This window comes from Ornithorhynchus anatinus, chromosome 14, assembly GCF_004115215.2.
Source record: "Ornithorhynchus anatinus isolate Pmale09 chromosome 14, mOrnAna1.pri.v4, whole genome shotgun sequence".
In the NCBI taxonomy this organism is placed as follows: Eukaryota; Metazoa; Chordata; class Mammalia; order Monotremata; family Ornithorhynchidae; genus Ornithorhynchus; species Ornithorhynchus anatinus.
This window is the reverse complement of record NC_041741.1, coordinates 17,301,603-17,316,638: the sequence shown is the minus strand read 5'-3', so window position 1 is coordinate 17,316,638 and position 15,036 is coordinate 17,301,603. Positions and strand designations below refer to the sequence as shown.

At 43.1% G+C, this 15,036-nt stretch overlaps 1 protein-coding gene across 1 annotated transcript in view; it reads right to left on the bottom strand.

Annotated features, from left to right (window-relative positions):
* Positions 1-12,675: 12,675 nt before the first annotated feature.
* Positions 12,676-15,036, bottom strand: part of CPSF6 (cleavage and polyadenylation specific factor 6) — a 35,962-nt gene continuing 33,601 nt past the window's right edge. Inside the window, 1 exon segment of the mRNA XM_029078719.2 lies at positions 12,676-15,029. The gene's annotated coding sequence lies outside the window, so the exon portion shown is untranslated.

Sequence of the window (15,036 nt, the reverse complement as noted above, 5' to 3'; positions counted from 1 at the left end):
CTTACTGTACTTTTCCCAAGCACTAGTACAGTTCTCTGCACAAAGTAAGCACTTGATAAACAAAAATGAATGAATTGCTCTGCACAAGCACTTGATAAACACAAATGAATGAACGAATCGGCCAGCAACTGCACACAGCAAGCACTAAGTAAATACAATGGAATGAATGAATGAATGGGCCAGCAATTGCCATCATAGCCTTATTAGGAGCTCACTCGGTCTCATCCCAGCATGGCAGACGTGATGATGGATGGACGGGGCGGTCTGGGCACTCCTCACACTCACTCCATCAGTGCTATTTACCGAGCACTTTTCTTTTCCTGGGTTTCCCCCTACCCCAGTATTCCCCTCTCCATATCCCCTTTTATTTCACAATCTTACATACTATCTCCCCACAGCTCCTTTCCTTCCCTTCTGGTGATGGCTTCACTTTCCGCCCCCATACTCCAGCCCGGGATTCTCCCTCTTTCGTGACCCAGGAGCCCCTGTCTGGTGGACTTGGATTTGAACCCTATATTCACCCCCCCTTCAGCCCCATTGCATTTTTTTAATGGTATTCGTTAAGAGCTTACTCAGTACTCAGGGATGGGGTAGACATACAAGTGAATCAGGTTGGACACAGTCCATGGCCCAGAGGGGGTTCACAGTCTCAATTCCCCTTTTACAGATGAAGGAACTGAGGCGCAGAGAAGCAAAGTGACTTGCCCAAAGTCACATGGCAGTCAAGGGGCGGAGCTGGGAATAGAATCCTTATGTACACATCCATAATTTATCTTTATCTTTATATTTATTTATATTTCCTTATGGGCAGGGAATGTGTCCGTTATACTATACTCTTCCTAGCGCTTAGTACAGTGCTCTGCACACAGTGAGCACTCAGTAAATACAACTGACTGTTATATTGTACTCTCCCAAGAATTTAGTACGGTGACCTGTACTTAGCAGAGGCTCAATCGATACGATTGACTGACTGATGGGAAGCAGCGTGGTTCAGTGGAAAGAGCCTGGGCTTTGGAGTCAGAGGTTATGGGTTCGAATTCCTGCTCTGCCAGTTGTCAGCTGTGTGACTGTGGGCAAGTCACTTCACTTCTCTGTGCCTCAGTTCCCTCATCTGTAAAATGGGGATTAAGACTGTGAGCCCCACGTGGGACAACCTGATTCCCGTGTCTACCCCAGAGCTTAGAACAGTGCTTTGCACATAGTAAGCGCTTAACAAATACCAACATTATTATGATGTGCAGAGTACTGTACTTTGCTTCCATTCTTTACCCTGACATTTCCCGCGTTGGACATCAACGGTACAAATCGGTGTTGAACGGCTTTGACCAGTTTCCATTTGAGAGGACAAAGTCCTAACACTGTCAGGTCAATTCAATCGATTGTACTCATCGGGTGCTTACGCTGTGCTGGGGACTGTATTAGGCGTTCACTATCCCCTGTGTCTACCCCAGCGCTTAGAACAGTGCTTTGCACATAGTAAGCGCTTAACAAATACCAACATTATTATTATTATTATTATTAAGTTGCCGTCCCCTGATTCAATCCTGGCCCTCCATTTGAATTGCACCACCGAGCAATCTTTGCCCCCGCTTTTGGTCAAGCAATGGCTTTTCTTTCTCAACTTCTACTGTGACCAACTGGCATATGTGGGCTATTGAGAAACCGCCATGAAATACTACATTGGCACTCCCCAAACCACAGTGAGGAAATGTGATTTTTCTTCTGCTTGCAAGAAAGAAGAAATGCACCCATTTTTATTTCCTCTTCTAAAAAGGGCGGTTCGATTTCTCCCAGGCCCTAAAATTTTCCTCCAAATCTGAGAGCCATTATCACCAGCCTCACTTGCCCCCTAAATTACAGATTAATAATTTACCTCGCCAATTTAGGTAAACTGCCTCTACCAACTCTTCCTCTCCAGCTGCAAAACCAGGTCAGTGTTGGAACTCATCAAGTTTCACTGTAGGCAGAAAATGTGCCTGTTTACGGTTGTACTGCTTTATCCAAGCACTCAGTACAGTGCTCTGCACACAGTAAGCACTCAATAAATATGATTGAGTGAATGAACAGTAAGCTTATACCATAATTGATTACTATTATTATTGATGGGTACAAATCCACAAACATTAGGGTGCCTGACTCTTCTCCTGCAAAACAGGCACCTAAAATTAAGTGGGTTGGGGGCGGTGAGGGCAGTTGATTTATCTTCCATTTGTACCCCTCCTGCCCTGCATTTCTCTCGATGGACAAATGGTTACCAACTTCCCTGTCAAATAGGGGCGGTGTACAGAAATCTACATGGTCTAAGTTCCTCCTGGGCAGGAATCACTCCACTGTTACTATTGTACTGTCCTTTCCCCAATGCTCAGTATAGTACTTTGCCCGCAGTAGGTGCTCAATAAATACCACATCTCCCCACTCCCCAAAAGCCTCCAGTGGTCGCCTATCCACTTCCGCCTCAGCCAAAAGCTTCTTACCAACCCCTTGAAGACCCTAAGCGCGTTACGAGCCGGGAATGTGTCTACCAACTCTGCTGCACTCTCCCGAACACTTAGAACAATGCTCTGCACATAGTAAGCGCTCACTAAATACCACTGATATGATAAATCTGTTCCAGGCCTAAGGGTTTACAAGTAATTGCGAGGGCTAAAGCAGTCTAGGACCCAGCTCCGCCACTCGTCTGCTGTGTGACCTTGGGCAAGCCACCTCACTTCTCTGGGCCTCGGTGACCTCATCGGTAAAACGGGGATAGAGACTGTGAGCCCCACATGGGACAGGGACTGTGTCCAACCCGATTTGTTTGGGTCCACCTTAGTGCTTCATATAGTGCCTGGCACATAGTAAGCACTTAACAAATACCGCAATTAGTAGAGGATGCTTCTTGTGCATCAAAGGGACACCTGAACTATCTCCCCAGCAGATCATCTGCATTTTTTAAAAAAGTTTCTCACCCCCCCCATAATAGACTGTAAGCTCCTTGAGGGCAGGGATAGTGTCTACCAATGCTTCCCTAAGTACTTAGTCCAGTGCTCTGAACAAATTAAGTGCCCAATAAATACTGTGGATTATTTGATTCATTCAATTGCATTTACTGAGCACATACTGTGTGAAGAACACTGTATTAAGTGCTTGGGGGAGGACAACAGAACAATAAACAGACATATTCCTTGCTCACAAGGTTAGATTCTAGAGGAAACCATTTCTGCCTGGCTTTGCCCAACCAGAGTGTACAGATGACTGTGAACTACCTGTTCTGAGCGGTTGGAAAACTGGGAATGGAAGGTGGAATGAGCCTCAAATCAGCTGTACAATTAATCCATCGATAACAATAACGATGATGATGGCATTTGTTGAGCACTAACTACGTGTCAGGCACTGTACTAAGCACTGGGGGACACACAAGTAAATCTAGTTGGACACAGTTCCTGTCCCATATGGGGCTCACAGTTTTGCTCCCCATTTTAGAGATGAGATACCTGAGGCACAGAGGAGTAAAGTGACTCACCCAAGGTCACCCAGCAGACAAGCGGCGGGGTCCGGATTAGAGCCCATTACCTCCTGACGCTCAAGCCTGTGCTGTACCCAATCCATCACCCTGCCTCTCAATAGTACTTTAACAATAATAGTAATGATAATTGTGCTATTTCTTAAGCTCTTACTACATGCCAGGCACTGTACTAAGCGCTGGGGTAGATTACAGATGAGTAAAAAGTTGCACCGGCCACATTTACATGTAGTCAAAGAGAGTGGATTTTAATTTTATCTTTCAAAATGGACAGGTTGGCCCTCCTGGTGACTTGACTTCACAATGAGGAAACTGCCTCACCTCCTCTAAACTTCCTCATTCTCCCCCGACCCCCACTGTGGTCTTTGAGAGCGTTTCCCCAATTTCCTGCCGCACTTTCCCCATCCATTCCCCCAGAGCTACTGCCACGAAGCAGGCTGGCGTATCAAATCAAAATCAGTGTGTTTCAAACCTGAAATGGCGTACGCTTAGAAATGTCAACCACTCATCATCATTGGTATTTATCGCATGCACCCAGTGCGCGGGGCGCTGTAGTAAGCGCTTGGGCGAGAACAAGTTGGTAGACATGTCCCCAGCCCACAACGAGCTTACAGTCTTCAGGAGGGTAAGGAGTTTCTGTCTGATGTGAAAGCGGATAGGCAACCGTTGGAGCCGGTGTGGAAATATGGTATTTACTCAGCGCTTATTGCATGCAAAGCATTGTACTAAGCACTTGAAACAATACAATAGAGTTCCTGCCCACAAGGAACTGACAGTCTGGAGGGGGTTACAGACACTGAAATTAATTACTGCCAGGGGATTGGGAGAGTATAAGGGTATGGATGTAAATGTTGAAGGAGGGTGAATATCAAGCGCTCTAAGACTATGGCTCCAAATGCATAAATGACACAGAAGGGCGGTTGTACGAGGGCTTTATCAGGGAAGGCTTTGGGGAGATGTGATTTTAATAATAATAATAATTCACTCATTCAATCGTATTTATAGAGTGCTTACTGTGCGGAGAGCACTCTACTAAGCACTTGGAAAGTACCATTAGGCAACTGATAGAGAGAATCCCTACCCATCACCGGGCTCACAGTCTAGAATAATGATGGTATTTGTTAAGCGTTTACTATGTGCCAAGCACTGTCCTAAGCACTGGGTTAGATACAAAGTAATCAGGTTATCCCATTTGGGGCTCACAGTCTTCATCACCATTTTACAGATGAGGTAACAAACATAGAGAAGTGAAGTGACTTTCCCACAGTCACACAGCAGACAAGTGGCAGTAGCGGGATTGGAACCCATGCCCTGACTCCCAAGCCCATGGTCTTTCCACTAAGCCACACTGCTTCCCTGAGCTTTGAATGTGGGCAGAGTGACTGTTTGACACGATAGATTTTTCACCCTTTATTCACCCCTCCCTCAGCTCCATGGTACTTACGTACCGATCCGTACCTTGTATTTTATATTTTATATCTCTTCCTCTCGACCGCAAGCCCATCGTGGGCAGGGAACCTATCTGCTGACTGCTACACTGTATTCTCCCAAGCTGTTAGTGCAATGTGTTGATAAAAATGCAGGTCCTTCGGACTCCCAGTCCTGGCCTCTTTACAGGACTCAGTCTAAAGGGAAGGGACTACAGTGGTATCCTATCCCCATATTACAGGTGAGGTAACTGAGGCAGAGGAGTTAACTGACTTGCCCAAGGTCACCGGGTGGGCAAGGGGGAAAGCTGGGATGAAAACCCAGTCCTCTGATTCCCATACACATGCCATTACCACTAGGCCATGTTACTCTACCCCCGGCACCCTCCCCGCCCCGCAGCACTTACGTATATACGTCTATATCTGTAATTCAATTTATTTATATTGTCGCCTGTTTACTTGTTTTGTTTTTTTATGTCAATCTCCCACCCTCTAGACTGTAAGCCCGGGGTGGGAAGGGATTCTCTCTCTAATGCTGAATTGTACTTTCAAAGCGTTTAGTACAGTGCTCTGCACACAGTAAGCGCTCGATAAATACAAATTAATGAATGAATGTACAGTAAGTGCTCAATAAATACCACTGATTGATTGACAATGGCGGAGAGCATTCCAGACCTGAGGGGGGGGGTAAGGGGCTGGCGGCGAATTAGACACAAAGTGCCGTTTGTCGCAATTTGACCTCTTACCCCAAGGATTGCTTGTAACAGATAAAATATAAATGTCAGGATAGTCAAAATAATTTAAAGTTCACACGTACGCATATACACGCAGCCGCACTCCCACCCTTCACGTATGGAAAGGGTGGGTTTTTGCATTCTCAAATCAAAGCCCATTTTCTAGGGCTGGATCTGTTCTAAGTGAACAATATTCATTTCATTAAATGAGTCGTCTCAATTCCCTACGGGATACGCTGTAATATTTACTATTTGTCTAGAAATCTTATAAAACGCTACAAAACTTCATTTTAAGTGTCAGTTAATGCAAAAGACTTACCACTAGAGGGTAGTATCCTCATATAATTTAAATACCTCGGTATAATAAAATATTTGTTTTATTGGTCTTACCTTCAAATTCAGCCATGGAGAAAAAGTTGAAAATCAACTGAGTGCCGACAACTAAATATTTTCCAACATTTAATTCGGCGTCATGAACGACAACTCTTCAAGCTGATAATCCTCTGTCCACGGCGACCCTCTGGCCGGGAACTCCCTCCCCATTCACAATCATCACAGCGGTAATGGTATTTAAGTGTTTGAGGTGCCAGGTTACGGAGCTCTGGGGTAGCTGCAAAATAATCGGGTCCCACATGAGGCTCGGGGCCTAAGTAGGAGGGAGAACATGGACCGAATCTCCCCATTGTTCAGATGAGGGAGCTGAGGCCCAGAGAAGTGACTCGTTCAAGGTCACACAGCAGACAAGCAGCAGACCTGGGATTAGAACCCGGGTCTTCTGCGACACCCAGGCTCTTTCTGCTAGGCCACACTGCTTCTATATCTGACAGACCACCACTCACCCGAATTCAAAACACATCCCCGAGAGGCATTCCAGACTAAGCCCTCATTTCCCCTTCTCCCATTACCTGCATTGTCCTTGCCCTTGAATCTGAACCCGATGCACTTAATACTCAACCTACCTTCAGCCCTACAACAGTTATCTGCCTATACGCAAGTTTAATGTACGTCTCCCCTTTCTAGACTGTAACATCCCTATGGGCAAGGTCTACGTACCTTCCAACTCTGCAATACTCTCCCAAGCTTTTAGTACAATGCTCTACACACAATAATGATAAATCATAATAATTCTGGTATTTGTAAAGTGCTTACTATATGCCAGGCACCGTACTGAGCGCTGGGGTGGATAACGGAAAATGGGGTTGGACACAGTTCTTGTCCCACCTGGGGCTCACAGGCTCAATCTCCATTTTACAGACGAGGTAGCTGAGGTTCAGAGAAGTGAAGTGATTTGCCCAAGGTCACAAAGCAGACAATAAGCGCTCAATAAATCCCACTGATTGCACCTTCTGCTAGTCAGTCAAGAGAACAATATGCTCGCGAAAGAATTCCTATTGATACTAGAACACACACTGATCTTGCGGTTTATATAGGGAGAAAAAGAACTGTTTCTCAGATTGGGTCGCAGTCAGTAAATATCAATGTGAGGCTGCAGTTGTTTTTACTGGGTCCCCATGTATTTTAGCTCTGCAATCAAATCTGAATGATTAATAGTAATTGGGGTATTTGTTAAGGACTTACTTTGTGCCAAGCACTGTTCTAAGCACTAGGATACATACAAGGTAATGAGGTTAGACACAGTCCGTGTCCCTCATGGGCCTCACGATCTTGATCCCCATCTTACGGGCGACGTAGCTGAGGCACAGAGAAGTTAAGTGACTTGCCCAAGGTGACACAGCAGACATGAGGCAGAGCCGGGATTCGAAACCACGCCCTTGCTCTGTCCGCTAGGCCACACTGCCTCTGTGGTTAGCCGGCTAACCATAGGGAGGAGTCCAGAAAACCTGGCAGCTCTACGCTCTTCCCCTCACTCCAATCTGTCCATCAGTGATACCGCATGCAGAGCACTGTACTAAGCGCTTGCAAAAGTACGATTCCACCGCTAGCCCGCCTGGCCTCTCAGGATTGATTGAACTCTCCCAGGGATATGGCAGAGCCTGGCTTTGGGTCAGACAGACAAACTTCCTCACTGGCGAGGTACTTCCCGAGACAGGACTAGAGGTATGCGTTTCCCCAACTATTAAGCTTTTAAAGTGACATTTGCCTGAGCCGTGCCAAACAAAATCAAGGACACACACCCGAAAATTCCTTAGGAATAAAAAGGGTTGCCCTTGATCACACAACCTAAAAGCATTCAGGAACTGATTCAACTGTTTGTCAAAATGTCCCCCAAAGACGTACATAATAACGATAGCAAGTGTAAAGCATTTACTACCGGTCAAAAACCGTTCTAAACCCAGGGGTAGATACGTGATCATCCGGATGATCACGGTCCCTTTCCCTCAGCTAATATTCACCTAGCCACCTACCATCAAAGGTTCACATTTACTGTTGCAGGATTTTAGGGAGATATTGCCAACTGAATTAAGATAAATTGAGAATACCGCAGACACACAGCAGTTCAATCCACAAAGACTAAGCAGAGTAAGAAATGGAAGTGATTAATAACAATAAGCCCAAATGTTCAAATTGGCTTTAGCGGAGGTCTCGGTGCTTTAATAAAATCTTACAGCAGCATGGGCTTTGTGGCAAGAACACAGGCCTAAGAGCCTAAGGATCTGGGTTCTAACTCCGACTTTGCCACCTGCCCGCTGTGTGACCTTGGGCAATTCACTTCGGTTCTGTGTGTCAGAGTTTCAACTGTAAAATGGGGATTCAAAACCTAGGCTCCCTCCTTCTAAAAATGTGAGTCCCAGGTTGGCAGTGGCCAACCTGATTACCTTGTATCTATCCCAGTGCTTATAACTGTGCTTCATACATAGTAAGTGCTCAACAAATACAATTATGATGATTTAATCCATCAGGAAATGTTGGGATGCCCATTTTTCCTTGGACAATGATGGAATTGACACTACTTCAAACCTCTCAGGGTCACACCTGGAGAGTTTCCAGTACTTTATCAGTCTCAACAAAGGGAGGGAGAGTCAAGCGGAGGCCTGTCCATTCCATTCTTAGCTTGGCCAGTGGCTAGCAGGAGGAAGGCCATCTGTTCCTCAAGCAGCGTGAGGAACAGAGAAGCAGCGTGGCTCGGTGGAAAGAGCATGGGCTTTGGAGTCAGAGGTCATGAGTTCCAATCCCAGCTCTGCCACTTGCCAGCTGTGTGACTGTGGGCAAGTCACTTAACTTCTCTGGGCCTCAGTTACCTCATCTGTAAAATGGGGATTAAGACTGTGAGCCCCGTGTGGGAGGACCTGATACCCCTATGTCTATCCCAGCGCTTAGAACAGTGCTCTGCACATAGTAAGCGCTTAACAAATACCAACATCTGTTACAAGTCAAAACTCACTTGTGCTGAGCAGCAGCAGCACGGGAGAGAGTCGAAGGCGGAGACTCGAGTTTACTGCGCGCAAGAAGGCAATGGTGAATCACTTTCGTATTTTGACCAAGAAAACTCTGTGGGAACACTACCAGATCGACTGCAGATGGAGGTGGGGCGTTCTGGGAGAGATGCGTCCACGGCGTCGCTATGGGTCGGAGACGACTCGACGGCGTAAGACAAGATAATCCAAAGGGCACTGAAAATAACGTTCTAAATACTACCCTTACAGCTTAACACCGAAGATAAGTCTTCCCACAAAGGTCTTTGAGATTATTTAACTGAGAGGATAGACTCTTAATCTTTTCCAGTACGGCAGAATCTAAATCCGATCTTTTCTAGGGGTATTTTTTAAAACACCAGGCAGAAACTCCCTGCTTCTAGAAAGTAATTTTGGTGGAGATGCGGGGGAGGCCGTTGGACGACAGATCTGATTTTCCGTCACACTTTATTTGTTTGTACGCATTCGGAGAGACGGGTGATAAACTACAAAGGACAGACCACAAAATATTTATCAAAACTGCATTTTATTTCTTCAATACAAGATAAATACCATGCTTGTCACTATTGTTGCAGTTTAAGACCAACAGTGGTCCTATAGTAAACTGCTAAACAGTCACCTAAATGCCTAAATGGAGAAAGAGAGAAAAATGAAGACAAAAACATGAACATTAACCAAAAAAAAGTCAACTAGGCAAACCCTTCTATAAGAATGGAATGGGCTTCAATGGCCACTCATTTGGAAATTTCGACCTCCTGGACGTTAACTGGGAAATGTCCATTTGATCAAGTACCCACCTTACCTGTGTACAGAATCATATGAAGCTTCATCACTAAAATCCTAAGGCTTTCTTTGGCCTGCTGGCATTAAACCCATCGGTTACTGACAAATTCCTTTCATTCTGAAATTCAAATCGAGACCAGTCACGGTGTTCCATTTGCTATCAGGGTCTTCCCATTGTACAGTGTACAAAAAGTTAAAGAGCTATATACTGTAACCTAGTTCTCCAATTGATTGCCGACACAAACTTAAAGGGAGGAAAAAAAAGGGAAAGGAGGACATTCAGGATCGTGTCTCCTTTATTACTACCCATTACTTTTTAAGGATAAAAGACCAGTAAGCAAGTAATATCAAATTTTCATCAGTATTTTTCAATACTATAGAATTCGGTGAAGTCTAACGTAACGTGAGCGAGACAACACATTCAGCACCCGTTTAACTTGTCGATTTGTGCTGCTACACACAGTTGATTTATTTTTTTAAAACCCCAAATGAATTTCTCCAGTGCTTTCAGGTCCATACCCTGGAAATGTTTCATTCCTTACAATTATTTCTTTGGGACTTACATGACTCGAATCAAAAAGTTTAAATTTTAAGACTTCCGTTCAAAAACAATCTGTAATAAAATAGGACACTCACACCGGACATATCCACTGCTAGGATTAAACTGAAATGGGTGCATACTACAACAGCAGACTTCAACCACCTGAAGTTGTGAATAAGAAAAACTCTCACAAAACTATTCCAGGCAGGATAAAAGGTATAACACAACTACAGGAATTTTTAGAATATTCATTAAAATCCAAGATGCTCCTTCCCAATGCCGGGAAAGGCGAATATAAAGAATTTCCCCACAAAAGCACAGCCTATTTTGCTCTTTAGTGTCTCTCCTACATAAAGATATTCCAAACCTTTAATCTTGAATCTTTAGATTCTAAGAGAAGCTGAACTTAAGGCCACATATTAGCAACTCTCGTGAACTTTTTCATAGACTGTTTTATGTACAACTAGCCTAAGGCTTCTGAAAGTCAAGTTTGTTAAAAGCTAATTTTTAATAGCCATTACGAAAACTGAAAGTTGACGGTAAAATAGACTGATGTCAGACTAATGGGGAAAAATGACTTTCTTAAAAAACAAAACAACCACTGCATGTATTTTACCAGAAATAATGACAAATATGTACAACATTTAAGTCTGCGGTTATTCACATACAACGCATTTACAGAGGACTTGGGGAAACAACTACTCAAAATGATCAAATGGAAATAAATAGCCTTTCAAAAACACAATCCTGTTGAGAAAACGGCATGGATTCTCAATCAAAACATAGCTTCCTCTTAAAATAATTTAAGATGAAGCTTAGACATAATTCTGATTTCTCACCTCACGTGGTACAGAAAAAGCAAGAGACATTTAAGTTTGAGTCCAAAATGTCAGAGAAAAAAAACTACCCCACCCCCCTTGCCCAAACCAGAATATATGACCTCTAGCATCTTGTCTTAAAAAATAATCTAGAGTGTAGGGTATTGGCACATTTAAATACACAGGGGAAAGATTTGAATTTTGAATAACCCAGCTTTCACTACAAAAGATTACACAACTTCCATTAAAACCTCCATATTTATTCAGGAACTGTCACCAAAGACTGACAGGTCAAGAAACACTCTCCACAGGAGACTAATTAAAACAGTAACCTTAGCTATACTTCATGTACAGTTTTCTGGTTTTTATGGTTTAAAAAGTGAACTGCTTAACAGCTTTCTATCTAAGCCTCCTTATTTATACAGGGTAAACGATTAGCTTAGGATAAATTAGATAGATCAGTAGCCACAGAATAACACCTTATTTTAGATATTACCTATGAAACTCCTTATTCCAAATAGCAGGCAGTTCCAATTAAATTATCAGTGGAAAATCAACTTCCACTGTATCACATATCACCCACAGAAGTACATTAGATACAGTTCCATTCCAAAATGCTCGAGTAATAATTAAAGCACCTTTCAGATACTCATTACCTATTAATCAGGTAACCTGACAACAAATCTGCCTAGGCACCATGTATTTCAGGAGCCCTTTAGAATGAGATACAAAGTCCATCTCGACATTGTTCTTTCGAGGGTTTAAGAGCTGACCCCTTCAGACTCTTTATATTCAAAAAGCAAAGAAAACGTTTTCCTCTTTGACCGTATTTGGAGAAATAACACCCCCCCACGCACCCCCCGCTCTCCCCGGCAGAGGAAATTCTGTAGGAGCCCTGGAACAGAATTCACTTTCAGATCCATTCCCACCTCCCGGGGGGTGGAACATGAGACACATAACTGTGTAGACGGACAAATGAGGGAGTGGGGGGGAGGGGGTTGGGGGGGGGAGAAAGGATCTTAAAAACCCGGGCATTCATTCAATCGTTTTTTATTGAGCACTGTGTGCAGAGCACTATATTAAGCGCTAGGAGGAGTACGATATAACAATGAACAGACACATTCCCTACCCACAGGGAGCTTTAGAGTCCTAATGAGTGGGTTCCAAACTCCAAACCAGAAATTCTGGTGCTCTCGGGCCATGCCGGAAGTATTCTGGGAACCGGAGAGAAGGTGATAAAAATGGAACCAAGGGATACAAGACGAGAAGGGTGAAAGTAGGGGCGGGGGGGGAGTACTCTACTCAAATTCCCACGCCAGAAGGCAGCTCCCACAATGAACATTTATGCCTCTGATCGATCGTGCCCCCGCGATTATCTGCACATGAAGAGGAGCGAGAAAGGCAAGGGACAGGTCTGCTAATGACAGCTATTCAACTGGCCAAGGAGAAGTAAAGAAACTGACTTGGTTTCGGCGACCTAATAATGGACCGACTCCTCACGAGCAACTGTGATAGCTTTATTGCCAGCAGAAGAGAAAATATAAGATAAAATAAGCCAAGATTAAAAGTCTCTCTCGAGGCACATTAATAAAGGGCTAACTGTTCATTAGCAGCTCTCTGAGATTCGTACTTAAGCTACCCTGTGTGGGGTTAACATTCAAATGAAATCATTCATCTACTCCAGAAACCTACCCTTGTGGATATTTACTTACCTGCTGCCCCTTCAATATTAACTAGTGCCTTTTTAATAAGTATATGCCAACAATTCTTCCCTTTGGCTTTTTAGAAAGTTTTAAGAAAGCTAAGAAAAGACACCAGAGCTACTCGAAAACCTATGCACAAAATAGGAAAATAAAAATGATGTGAATTTGTTACAACTTGAAAATTCCATGTAATAGGTAGTTTCACTTTAAACACCGCTGAGCAAGCGTTTTAAAATTCTCCCGACAGCAAAAAGTCTGGGCAGGTACCAGTGATCCCATGCATGAACATTCTGGTCACAAAATCAAAATATCAAGAAATAAAATTCAGGTTAAAAGCGCAAGGATAAACCCTTAACTAACAGCCAATTTTGTGGATGAAAAAATGATCTATGATAAGAGATGACAGAGGAAGGTTGAACGTGCAATGCCAAGCCAAGTTTCCCCAGTTGCACAAAATATAATATTTAGGGCATCTGAAAAAAAAATCAAACAAGGCCTGAAACTTGGAACCATTTAAACAGAGCCAGAGTTCTCTCAAAGACTTTTCAAAATTTTAAGGCCACTGGGGCCTTTAAAACTTATCTTAAAAACAAATCACTTTCATAATCAATTAAATGCCTGGTACGGTTACTCTCGGCTCTGCCTACAGAGAGGCTAGATTTGGGGGGGGGTTTCTGGGCTGTAAGCTCCTCGCGGGCAGGGATCGTACCTACCACCTCTATCGCATGGCATTCGCCAAAGCGCAAAGTACAGTGCTTTGCACACGGTAAGCGCTCAATAAATACCACAGATTCATTTCCAGTTTTTCAATTTAGATCACATTTGACCAAATCCATGGGTATGCCGGTTCTTTGTGGGGTTTTTTTGGAAATATGCCAGTGCAGTTTCTAAGCAATTTATTTTTAAGATAGGTTGGAAAAATCTCAGATAGTTAACTGTAGCATGAACTAATGGGCTGCATGGATACAAACATTTCCTCAAAACACTGTGCAGGAGATTACATATATCAAAAATCCTAGTTATGAACCAAGATAATAAGAGAGTATGGCATCTCTCAGAACACACAGCCCCTGAAAAATGGAAACTAAGGCCTTCTTTACTCACATGTATCTGGAGCACAGCTGTATATACATTGCCCATATGGTTTGGGAAAAAAAAAACACCCAGAAACACCATCAATATAAAACTGTAAACAACTGCAGTACCATCTTGACACTGCTGTCAGACCTCCCCGGTACTAACGATCTACCTTTCGAAGTTGCAATTTTTTAAAATGTAATAAAATCGCATATCACAGCAGACTGCAGATTTTACTAAAACTGGGAACGCTTTATATTCCCTTATCCTAAAACACTGTCTTGACTACCTGCTTCAGAGAACGCCAGGCTGCAGTTTTTACAATTTTACATATCATTTAGCAAATTCACAAGCCACCTAGGTAAAAACTGCTAGAAAAGCAGAATATAGAAATATTTAATACCCCAGCTAATTGCCTATTCTAATATCAAAATTAAGTGTGCGACACTTAATCGGTAGGTTCCATTAAACGCAAGATCAGGTTGATGCATATCCAAAAATCTATTGCGATGCTTTTTTTTTTTTAAAGACAGTATAAATGTCGTTATAGTCACATGATCTCTTTAAATATTGCTGAACACAAGACTTTCCCTGAGGTGTAAACATCAAATAACTTGAACAGCTTTACACATCAGCCCCATTAAACAGTTTATTACAACACTACATCTATTGTAATCAAAGTGGTGCTGTTTACAGACATTATCATATGAACATTTTAAACAAGAACAAACTACTGTAAAAAACAAGCATTTACTTGACTTTTTTTTCCCCCATTTGCTTGCACATTATAATTGCCAAAAGTATATAACCAGTAATAAAGTTGCAAAAGCTATAACTTTTAAATCACACAGGTTTCCTTCAAATAAAACAGTTAAGCAACGTAAAAAGTAAAAGTAGAGCTACTGGTTACCATTTATGCAGATTTGCTTTATTCAGATCTATTCCTGTTCATTTTATCCATGAATCCTTACGGGTTCAGTTCAGTCCCCAGAAGCAAACTGCTGGCCAAGCGTCTGTTTTTCTCCCATGAAGAATGTTTCTTGTCTTGTGAGGCGTTCCTCTTCCTTCAGCTGTAAT